The sequence below is a fragment of the Cherax quadricarinatus genome, chromosome 30 (assembly GCF_038502225.1).
Source record: "Cherax quadricarinatus isolate ZL_2023a chromosome 30, ASM3850222v1, whole genome shotgun sequence".
Lineage (NCBI taxonomy): Eukaryota > Metazoa > Arthropoda > Malacostraca > Decapoda > Parastacidae > Cherax > Cherax quadricarinatus.
Window position 1 is genome coordinate 24,363,852 of NC_091321.1, and position 8,624 is coordinate 24,372,475.

The following is an 8,624-nucleotide window of genomic DNA, read 5'->3' on the forward strand; positions in this document are numbered from 1 at the left end:
GTTCGTCAGTCCCCTTAGTTTAAAGCAGAGGCATTTGGAAACACTTGTCCTTCAGCTGAGGGACTGACCACCTCAAGACTGTCTTCAAGGGTGATGGACTTATTACATCATCTTTACATCTCTACTGCCTCTGTATTCGACTGAAGAAGTCTACTGTGTAGGCGAAAGTTTCAGAATAAAGTTACCTAACTGTTGTACATGCGTCTTATTTACCACCTTTTATATATCTGTGTCTCCCCCTTCCAAATGACTTTAATAATTAATGGCCGATGCATCTTATGGCCAAGATCGTCTCCATTAAGTTTAGTTTGTCTGCGGACAATATTGTCAACGTACTAAAATATTACATAATATATCAAATAGAGTTGAAGATTAAGACACATGTACAACACTTGGGTATCTTTACTGATGAAACATTTCGCCTGCGTAGTAGGCTTCTTCAGTCAAATACAAAGGGAACAGTAGTAATGAAATAAAGGTAATGTAATCAGTCCATGAACCTTGGAGAAAAGTATTTGAGGTGGTCAGTCCCTCAGCCTGGAAAATAGTTCAGTTCTATGGTCTGGGACGATATCGTTCGAGACTATGGAATTATTGGATTTAGAGCAATTTCTGGAGAATGCCTTGCCTGATAGGCTTCAAACTTTCAGTATTAATCAGTTTTATTAAAAGAGTGTTTGGATTTCACTTTCTGTATGCAAATTTTAGACTGTCAATTTTACCCAACAAATTAATTTCCATGTAACAGCTAGAGAATGCCTCTTCTGATCGGCTTCAAACTCTTCAGCTTTGGTGTATTTTAAATGAAAGTATTTTTGTATTAAATCCGTTTTTTACATGCCAGTTTTATAATATTCATTTATCAAACTGAACTTCCTTAGCAAAACACAAATTCCATTATTTTTTCCACTCATTTCAAAGCCCAGCTTTATCTGATGTATAATACCACCCCCAGGATGCGACCCACAACAGTCGATTAACACCCAAGTACCTACTTACTGCTAGGTAAACAGGGACAGAAATTGTAAGGAAACATGCAGAACGTATCCACCCGGGGATCGAACCCCGGACACTCAGTGTGGAAAATAATTTCCCAATATTATGCTGTGTAAATAAACCTGATTAAAAGTGTATTTTCAAAAGAAGAGAATGGAGCCGACAGGGAAACCCTGCGCCTGCGCAGAAGACACTCGCCATTGTTTGTTTTGAATTGAGAGTAACAGACGTTAATTAATAATGTGAAGAATATTCGTGCTCTAGAGGTAAAATTGGGTTGACACCTCTCAAATAGGAGGCGAAATTGTTGGATGTGCATTCCTGCATAACTTGAGATATCAGGCGACTGGACAAGACAGCTCCAGGAACCTCAGATAAGTCTTATGTTGTAACCTAGCCAGTGTTATTTCATGTATAGACAGTGAGGTTTTCTGAGTATGATATTATTATTATTATTAAATATTTGCCGGTATTCTCCCGGCCCGGGCCTTTTCCAAGTGGTGGCCCGGCCTTGGCTCCCTCTTTAGGGAGTGTCTGAGACCTAAGTCTCCCATGGGAGGAGGCACAAGTACCTCCTCATCTTTGGGACCAACTGTCCCCAGGACTAGCCACAAGCTAGGCCTCTCTGGTCTGCCATCCCCGCCACAAGGGGGCTAATGGGAATGACAGTCTTGTGAGCTGTAAGCTCGGGCTCAGGCACCTACCCTACCCTAGAAGGGTTAGGCATGGTGTCGATGCTGAGTATGATACACATTAATCTCCAGTCAAATTGGTGAGTGTTATGATTAAGATATATTCTCCTTCTGTTATATAAATGTGTGTATATATAATAATTTTTTACTTTTAATATACAGTCCACAAATTTATATATTTACCAGCATTCCTGGTGATACATATTTCATTGGTAATTAATAGGTCCAGAGCAACTTGTGGATATGACAGTGGTAGGTATCGAAGGGGGACACTTTTTGCGACCTAGGTGTCACAAATTCCTACTTGTCTATGTAACTGATAAATAATAATTATCTTTGTTCATTTACTGTTATGTACATAATGATACATTCAGATATATGTAATTTTCCACACACAGTATGTGAACCTTGTGCGCTACCATCCGAGCCACGGGACACTCATATCAGTGAAGAGAATTTTATATAGAACAGAAGTGTTTATAATGTTCAGCAGCTTGATGAAACCTTACCTGACAATGTTTGGTAATACAGATGTGGATGAATGTAGCAATCTCCCCCACGGGTTGAGCGCTCCACCATGAGTAGTACTGATAGTGAGGGTGTAGTAGTGCCATCTAGTGGTGGTAGTTAGAGTTAGTCAGGTTATCAGTGATGGTGTTATAGTGAAGGTCAGGACAGTGACCAACCTCAAGGTCACTAAAAGTCAGTTAACCTTCAATAGTCGTACAAAAGAGATGTGTTGCTCCTCCTCCTGCCATCCCCGCCGGTTTACCGCTTCCTCATACTTTTAATACACTTAAATAACGTAAGTATTGTCTAGTGACGTATCTGTCAGTACAACAGCAGAGTTGAGCTGCGACTCCTGGTCCCCACCACCAGTTTGGTCACCAACTTATTAATATTTTAATAGTCTTAGAGGGGCGGGGATGATTGACCTTAGTGGAGGGGTTTTGATGCGAGGAACTGGAGCTACTCCCCTTCCTCTGATCAAACAATAACTCTCACACTAGGCGTTAAATAACTCGTAATTGTGTATCCAGTTCTGGGCTATTTTTTTCCATTATTGAAAAATAACTTAGTGAAGGTCTCTTGATCCAAGGAACTTGCGCCTTGTGATCCAGATATAGACTTCCATGTAAACAAATTGTTAATCATCAGGTTTATGTGAAAGAAATATTAAAGAAAAAAAATGGCTTTACTTACTATGTTAAACATTAATGGGTATATCAGTTAGGCAGTAATGTTACTAGTTTATATTACATGGTAATGTTTGCCTGTAAATGTGTGTATTGTTTATGGTTATAATGTGAATGTTTTTTTGTTTCAAGTGTGGTAACTGAGGATTGCTGTGTCTGGCTGTGTCTACTGCAACATTGATCAACACGACAACCTTGACCAGTCTGAGGGGTGGAGACTACACTAGTAAATGGTCTGATTCATAACATTTAGTATTATATGGAGATGCAGCAGTTGGAGACGTCGTTGAGGTGGGCAGGGCCCACTTGTAAGGTATTTCCAGGTTATAAGTCCACTAAAGTTTGGTTATTGAAGCAGACAGTAATAGTATTAGGTGGGAAGGTGGCGGGGAGAGTATAAGAAAGATTGTAAGCAATTGATATCAAAAGTAGCTTAGTGGGAAGTATTAGCTTATCTCACGACCGGAGATAAAATCTCTGGCCAGGAAATAATGAGGAATGTATTCTATAGATTATCTAAAATGGGGTGGAAATAAAAATTGGAGAAATAAGTTGTAAAACTTTGAAGACTGATTAGATTTTAGGAAGTTTTAGCTAGAGTAATATCTTTATTATGTAGTCTATATCCATCCTGCAATATTGTAGAAAACAAAGATGAAATGTGTAAGTGATATATGATGGCTCAGTTGGTAGTGGCGTCAAAAGAAGAACCGAGATTAGATCCCGGACACAAGTGGGCATGTTCCCTTATATTCATTAGCACTGTTCACATGAGGAACGCTGCAACAGGCCTACTGGCCCTGAGCAGGCCTACTGGTAGGGGTCGCATCCTGGGGGAGTATAAATACCCTAATAAAAATGTCATCTTGATTGTGTAATTCTGTATTAATCTACCGGGTTAATAATTATACTGAGATAGTTTAGTGTGGCGAGGGTAATGGCAGAGGTCTTGATGCCGTGTGTAAGGAAAGCCTATTAAATCAGGCATATCCATTATTAATTAAGACATAAGAAAGAAGCACTGAAGCAGCCCTATAGACCCATGTTAGGCAGGTCCACGTCTCAACCACTCGTTTGTCTAACCTGTTTTTAAAACTACACAGCCAAAGTTTTAGCTTCACATGACGGGATAAATTTTCCTTAGGCAGGATATATTATAGCCGGAAAAATCAATAACAGTTACTCAGAATATGAAATTAATCACATCTTCCTATTTTCAGTAGGGTTGTATAGGACCTGGCCAAGTAATTTTATGCTTTGAAGTCCCAAAAATATTTAGTGTTTAGCGCTTACGACTCCAGAGTCTGTATTATAGCATCTTGTGGGGAGGGAGCATTTGTTTTGAAATTGCGTTATACAGTATATATATTTACAGAGACTTTGTGGACCCCTTTGATCTTACCTAGACCCCCTTGATCTTACCTAGACCCCCTTGATCTTACCTAGACCCCCTTGATCTTACCTAGATACCCCTTGATCTTACCTAGACTCTCCTGATATCACCCAGAGCTCTTTGATCTTACCTTTACCTCCCTTCATCCCCTCCCCTTGCGCCGCCACTGCTCTGCAAATTAGCAAGGCCTATACCTGGAGCATGTTGCATTATGTGTGTGTGTATGTAAATAAAATACTTTGTAGGTCTACAATTAGTAGAAACTAAATATCAAAATAACTTAGACTTAGGTATTGTTAAGTAGGATAGGTAAGGTATAGAACTGGAGAATCTGCTATATGCATTATGAATGCATATAGCAGGGGAGAGTAATCTCCCCCGAAGGTATAGATTACGTAGAACTGTGGGCCTTGGAACCCACCAACGACCTTCAGAAGCTGTGTGGAATCTGTTATTGCACGTGGTTTCTGTGGGGATGTTGGTGGGTTTCGGGCTTTGGGTAGTGGTTGTGGTGGGTGTTCTACGTATTTTATGCCTTTGGCCAAACTGCTCAAAGTTAAATATTGATTCATTGAGTTTACAGTTTTCTTATTTTGGAAAATTTAAGCGGCGTTCAGGTCCCTATAAATGTGAAAGTACAAGTGTTCAGAATTGCAGTTGATTTGATAGTTTGTAAGTAGTCCAACGCTTCTGGCAGCAGACATTGATGAACATAATGAGATCCTCTGTGATCTGAAGTGAAGTATTAGTCGGCAGAAAGGATTCACTAACATCTGATGAGTGTAGTTAGGGGGGCGATTTAGATTGCTATTAGTGAGGATAGGATTATTAACCCTTGGGTTAGAAACGCAGAAAAATAGAGGGTAGAGAGTGGGGGCGGCTTGAATGTAGTGGTCCTCAGGTTGTGCCCAGGATGCCAGCCATAAGTGGCAGGTAAGGTAGGTTATGAATTCAGGCTAGCATAGTAGTTTGTTAGGAAACTGGTATACGGCAGGCCTCCAACTGGTTAGATAACCCATAGTGTTGATTGTTAGCCTAGTATGTATTTTCCCTACACTTCCACGACCCTCATAGCAATGTTGTCTTAAGATCATTAACTGCCTTCATGATAAATTTGGATGACCTTCAAGGGGTGTCTTTATACTAGTGAGGGTATCTCGATACAAGCAGTTGCAAGTACCCTTCCCCTTCCTTGGATCAAACCTGATAGGGGTTATAAACAGTTTGCCTAATATTCCCCAATGGATGATGTGCACATTTTATTTGGGCAAATTTCCCATAAAATATCTATAATTTTTGTTTTTTTGGGGGGGTGGGGCGGTAAACTGACTTTCATCGACATGTCCCCAATCGGGTTTGATTCAGTCAACTTGCACTACTAAGATTTTTTCCAGTTAGACGTCTATTTAAGGGATATTAGTAGTAGGTTTGGCTCGGTTGTAATGTATTTTACGGAGTTTACCCTCCAACAACAAGAGCACTGGAGACGTGATATTAATAGCCTTTGTGTTAGAAGACTTGTGCACGCGGAAGTGTTAGTGAAGATAGTGTTCATGACTGGAGTGGAGTGTCGCAACACTTAGGAAGCTATACTGACACTACAAACACAAGGTCATAAAATTTAAAAAATGTATCACCTCAAACTACTACTAATGGCAGTATTGAGGCTATCCGCCTCATTACTACTATTGTTAGTAGGGTTGGGGTAGGTATATTTTTTTTTTCTCCCGAGCTTAAAGCTCTCGAATTGTGTGAATGTTATCCTGCTGAAAAATACAGCAGTTGAGACTTGTCTCAGTTATTTCTTTTGTGTGCCTTGAACATTGCTGTGATAAAGAAATAAATTTTAATTTATTACATTTTAATTAATGATCTAAAGTTTATCGAATCTTGTAGGTTGAAGATATTCTCCGTGGGCAGCTGCTGTGTGAAGTCAAGTCCATGTTGTGGGCAGCTGCTGTGTGGTGAAGTCCATGTTGTGGGCAGCTGCTGTGTGGTGAAGTCCATGTTGTGGGCAGCTGCTGTGTGGTGAAGTCCATGTTGTGGGCAGCTGCTGTGTGGTGAAGTCCATGTTGTGGGCAGCTGCTGTGTGGTGAAGTCCATGTTGTGGGCAGCTGCTGTGTGGTGAAGTCCATGTTGTGGGCAGCTGCTGTGTGGTGAAGTCCATGTTGTGGGCAGCTGCAAGTCTTCAGAGATTACCAGCAGCAACACCCCAAAACAATATCTGCATAGGTAAAAGTATGGGCATTACTAGATTATTCGTGAACTGCAGTAAGCAATAGTTTGAATTCTTACTATGTATTTAGAATGCTTCCTTCAATATTTTGTTGAAAAAAAAATTGCTAAAATATTTTCAAAGCTGATCTATCAAAAATTACCACGAAATTTGTAAATTAGCACAAGGTGATGGAACTGGAACAGCTGGAGGTGTCCGTGTGGTGGATGGCAGAGGAATGACTAGTGGCGCCACTATTCTTGACCTCTATGGCTAAATGGCGCCATTGACCTGGTTGCGGGGAGGGGGAAGGTCGTTAGGGAAGGATTCGGGGGTTGGCTGCTGGTGGAGGGGTTTGGGAGTGAGTAGTTAGTTGTTACTGGTGGGAGGGTAGTCACCTGGTAAATACTAAGGGACTAACACTGTCTTGTTACTGTGTGTTAACGTGGCTTGAACTTCGACATTTGAAACGCCCTGGACACTAGCTCAAAGACACTTGTATGCCACATATTTGTAATTATAAATTCTAATGAACATTGTCCTTGGACTCTTGTTGAAAACCGTTTGCTTGATGTTGGGCTTACGTATTTGACATCTCTTGTGAACTTTTTTTTTATATTTTATTTAAAACATCATAAATACAAGGCTGCTTAAAAATTAACTAGCATCACCATACATATTCTATAGAGTACACCAAGATTCACACCATAAATACCAGAAAAAATCTTTGTAACCAATACGAATAGATATATACGACAAACACACCATAAAACGCATACGTACGTTTCACTAAACACACACAATACCAAAAGATATAACTGTTTGCGCAACAAATATAACACTGGTGGAAACCCCACTTAACCCATTATAACCTACATGCACATCATACAAACATGTTACATTGATGATTAAACAATAGTTTATGTAATTTGCATACAAAATATACAATTGTTTATAGAAATTCCAACTTAGACACAAATTCAATGATTTACTCTAACACAAATTCATTAACATAATAAATATTATATAAATTGACGATCATATTAATCGTCAGCAATTTCCATCCATTGTATATGTGTTCAATCTTGATACCCATGAACTACGTTTGAATCACAAACAAAAATCACAACATTACGAAATATTTATAGGATAAATTTGGACGACTCAGGGTAATGTACACATGTTATATCCCTTTAATACTTTGTTGACTCACAGACTAGATTGAACAGTAACAGGGAAGGGATAAAACATGCATATATAGATATGCAGGTTTGTAAACCCAAATATCTGGACCTATAAAACACAATCAAACAAAATACTAAGAAAACTTGACTCAAGAAAAATGGAAGGCCCGGCTAAGGGGGGTAGGGGGTGATGGTGCCGATATGACCCAGGGCATGTTCTGCTGTTCAGTCAAATTATTTAAATGGGGAAAACAGATCAAACAAAAAAGATCAAATGGTGAACTGATTAAAAAATCTAAATTTGGGCAAAAGGGAACTTTTGCAAATCAAAAGGGGGGCAATTAAATCATATACGTTGGAAATAAAAAGGGAAATTAAAACAAAAAAGGGTTAGATTAAAATTGCAAAGTTCAAAACTCCAAAAAGGGTTCTTTCAGGTATCAAAATAGATCAGGGACAAATGGCCTCAAAGTTCCCCGGGGCCCAACTGTTTAAAAAAGTGTGAAATTTGAATTTTTGTTTACAGGGGGTACCAGCGATTTGAAAAAATTTTTGGAACAGGAGACGATAAACTTGCCCTTGGGGCCAATGACATGGTCTGGCAAAAAGATAAATTAAAATTCCCCGGCCCCGATGAACTGGGGGGTTCAAAGGGAAAGAAAAAGGGGGAGCAACCGGTCTTTTCAACAAAAACTAAAACTGGCATAGTGCCAGATAAGTGGAAAATGGCAAAAAGTGATCCTTTTTAAAACAGGGACGGTCTTCCAAAAAGAAGTCAACCTCCCTGTGGAAAAATTTTTGGAATCAATAATTGCTGAGGCGTTCTACCACCGAAAGCATAAAATTTCCGATCTCAGCGGTTTTAAGGGCGTTCCTGCTTACAATTTTTCTTTTTCAGGTATTTGAATTTAGATATGTAATAAATGGTATTGTGCATGGACTTCAGTA

At 39.5% G+C, this 8,624-nt stretch overlaps 1 long non-coding RNA gene across 1 annotated transcript in view; it reads left to right on the forward strand.

The window, feature by feature from the left end:
- The first annotated feature begins 2,400 nt into the window (after positions 1 to 2,400).
- LOC128692534 (uncharacterized) overlaps positions 2,401 to 8,624 on the forward strand; it is a 37,082-nt gene continuing 30,858 nt past the window's right edge. The window contains exons 1-3 of the long non-coding RNA XR_011392617.1: positions 2,401 to 2,493; positions 3,017 to 3,197; positions 6,174 to 6,509. This is a non-coding gene — a long non-coding RNA (uncharacterized lncRNA). The remainder of the gene's footprint in view (positions 2,494 to 3,016; positions 3,198 to 6,173; positions 6,510 to 8,624) is intronic.